This window comes from Amphimedon queenslandica, unplaced genomic scaffold, assembly GCF_000090795.2.
Source record: "Amphimedon queenslandica unplaced genomic scaffold, v1.1 AMPQUscaffold_10698, whole genome shotgun sequence".
In the NCBI taxonomy this organism is placed as follows: domain Eukaryota; kingdom Metazoa; phylum Porifera; class Demospongiae; order Haplosclerida; family Niphatidae; genus Amphimedon; species Amphimedon queenslandica.
The window spans coordinates 1-3,017 of NW_003549049.1; the positions used below are offsets into that span (position 1 = coordinate 1).

The following is a 3,017-nucleotide window of genomic DNA, read 5'->3' on the forward strand; positions in this document are numbered from 1 at the left end:
AGAATAACAATAATAATAATAATAATAATAATAATAAATAATAATAATAATAATAATAATAATAATAATAATAATAATAATAATAATAATAATAATAATAATAATAATAATAATAATAATAGAGATAACAAAAAAATCAAAAACAAACTTTACGTAAAATGTACATGTACAATGTATTAAAGTATAGCAAGGCTGCAAAAGTCATAGCAGCCATCTTGAAGTGGGGTCAATCCTACTTAGTAACACTACTGCCTTACTAACTACCCTATACTGAGAAACATTTAGACTATAATCTTTTTGCAGATTTTGCATTTCTTTGCTCCATCATGAAATGTACATTGTACATGTACATACACGTTAAGCTACATGTATACATCTTCATGGAGTAGTGAAAATACCAAAAATATCCCAGACTATCAGAATAAAAATGAAATTGATAATAATGCATTACCTGATCTACAGAACCAGAATCTAACAGTTCCATCTAAATGACTAATAGAGAGGGAGGGAAGAGATAAAATTCGATAATACCAGAAAAGAAGAATCTCTCATATTATACATGTACATGTAGTTTTATATGTATATGTACATGTATGTATTTTAAAAATTGTTACAGGGTCTTTGGCCCAATTTGTGAGCAGAACCCTGTGGAAAACCCTGACACTGTTACATGTACGTGTGAATGTACAGTATATGTACAATACATGTACATGTACGTGTACATGTAAGTACTTACCCAGTCAGTATAAGATCTGTCCAAAGATCTGGTGATTCATCTCCCCATCTACCACCTCTCAATGACCATTGCTATAAATACAATATTAAAACATGATCATTATATGCAATTAATAATATACATGTATACTGTACTTTGGTTGATGCTGGAGTGTGTGGTAGCAACCGATCTTCAATGAGTAACCTCCTACAAAACAAAGACTACATACTGCTTTATAAAGCACAGATTAGTAAAAGTCTATCATGGGTTGTACTTTAGTAGTATTACAATACAAGCAAGTATAAATACAATATCAGAAATACAAAATGTCCTCATCCTTCATTAGGTGACTACAGTACATGTATTCTAATATACGTTGAAATTCAGTAAAAATCCAAATTTGATCGGAATCCGCTCAAGCTTCCTACGCAACATAAGTACAGGTATAGGTATCAGGAAAAATAATAAAAATAAAAAACTCTGTCCTTTTCATTTTTGGTGAAATTTGGCCCATGACCCTGTACTTTTGCCCAATTTTGGAGCAAATTCAAAAATTTGTAAAAAAATCTAATTTTGATTGTATCAGCTCAAACTTCCTACACAACATAAGAGCATGTATATGCATCAGGAAATGCAATACACAAAAATTCAAACCTTGCCATGTTTGAAGAAATGGAATCTATGGACTATGGTACCCAATAACAGCTGATGAAAGTCTCATGGAGAAACTGATGAATTTACCTACTAACAAACAATTGGAGGTGGGTTCAACATAATTATTGACAGTCTTCTCTCTTGCTTTTCACGTCTAACTGGAACATCACGCTAATGTTTAATATGAAGTGACGTAAACGCGTACATATCTCTGACTTGGAAATAGTATAGCTGGCTGTAAAAATCAAGATGAAAATACACATTTTTGAATGTACATGCACAATTAATAAAAATTGATAATGATAATGTCCACCCTTCATTAGAGTCTACATGCCCACCTTCCTTAATTAATGCCCCGTCTCATTATAAATGCACCAATGCATGTAAATGTATGATACACCTCATCATGTGTTCAACCTCATGCTACATTTCAAATGTATTTACTAGTTACCTAGCCTCCTGCACCTGGTTATGATTATGTCTCTTTAACTCCAGGCTCCTGTTACTCGAGACTAGCTAATTTCCTCGTTGTACTGTCTCTGGTAGTGGTAGACGCTCAGGTAGCCGTGACAATAGCTCAATCAGACGACATTTTGAAGAGGGGCATGGCCTACTTCAATAAAAATAAAATAAAAATTTGATTTTATTCATAATTAATTATGATTAATAACTGCATTGCTTTTCATAAAGAAGTCTTCTTGGTTTTGCTTGTAACTAGACTATCTCCCAGGGCCTCAGCCACCAGCTAGAGGCTGCGTCCTTACCACAATCCCTCCAACACTTCCTTCATACTCTTCATATATCAAGGATTGACCGTCATGTCAGTCTTCAATAAGGAACAGCACTAGTCTGGGCCCCAGCCCAGACTAGAACAGCACTGCATGACTTCAGATGTACAAGGGCAAGAAATGGAAGACCTACTTCTTTAAAGTGACTGGATCTACTTACTTACATTATTTCGGGGAGAGTAAGGTACGCATATTAATCCTTAAGAGTGCTTTGTAGCAGACAGCATACATTGTACATGTATGTTGTGTTGGTATTATTTATGTATTTAAGGGCTTTATAATTGTTGTTTTTATTTGAGAATGTATATATTTGTAATAACAGGTTCAGTTGTGGTTGTCGTTTTCTATACTTTGCAGACATTTTTTGAGCATTTGTAGTCCAACACTTCATAACTGTTTTTTATTGGGAGTGGGAGTGAGACAGAGGGAGAGAGACAGAGGGGGGAAGTGAGGTATATACCGTATATAACACTTTATTTTTGCAGCGCTTTATTTTGGCAATTTTGCTGTAAAATTGTAATCAGCGGTTTTTAATTTTGCGATTTTTGTGTACACGTGCATTACTGAGCATGCGCATTAATGATTGGTGGTTTTAATATTGGTGATTCTGCTATACGGTATGTTTACAAGTATGACTTAAAGTCAATGTAATGTAATTTTTAACACTAAGTTACTGGTACACTGTACATGTACATCAAGCCTTTAAGCCTACCACCATATACATGTATAAACCAACCTTTATCTGATAAAGAGAGAGAGAGAGATGGCCTGTGTCATTCTGCTGTTTAGCAAATGTCTGGCAGTGAGAAAGAGAAAGGATCAAGTGTCAATGTATTGTTTCATAAACATGACTCATCCTG

The 3,017-nt window shown here is 34.1% G+C and overlaps 1 long non-coding RNA gene across 1 annotated transcript; it reads right to left on the minus strand.

Moving 5' to 3' along the window:
- Positions 1-405: 405 nt before the first annotated feature.
- On the minus strand, positions 406-1,974 carry LOC109589935 (uncharacterized). Its single transcript, XR_002189018.1, has 5 exons — positions 1,821-1,974; positions 1,370-1,604; positions 871-922; positions 737-807; positions 406-492 (listed from the first exon to the last, which is right to left on the minus strand). It is a non-coding gene; the product is annotated as an uncharacterized LOC109589935 (long non-coding RNA).
- Between the last annotated feature and the right edge of the window lie 1,043 nt (positions 1,975-3,017).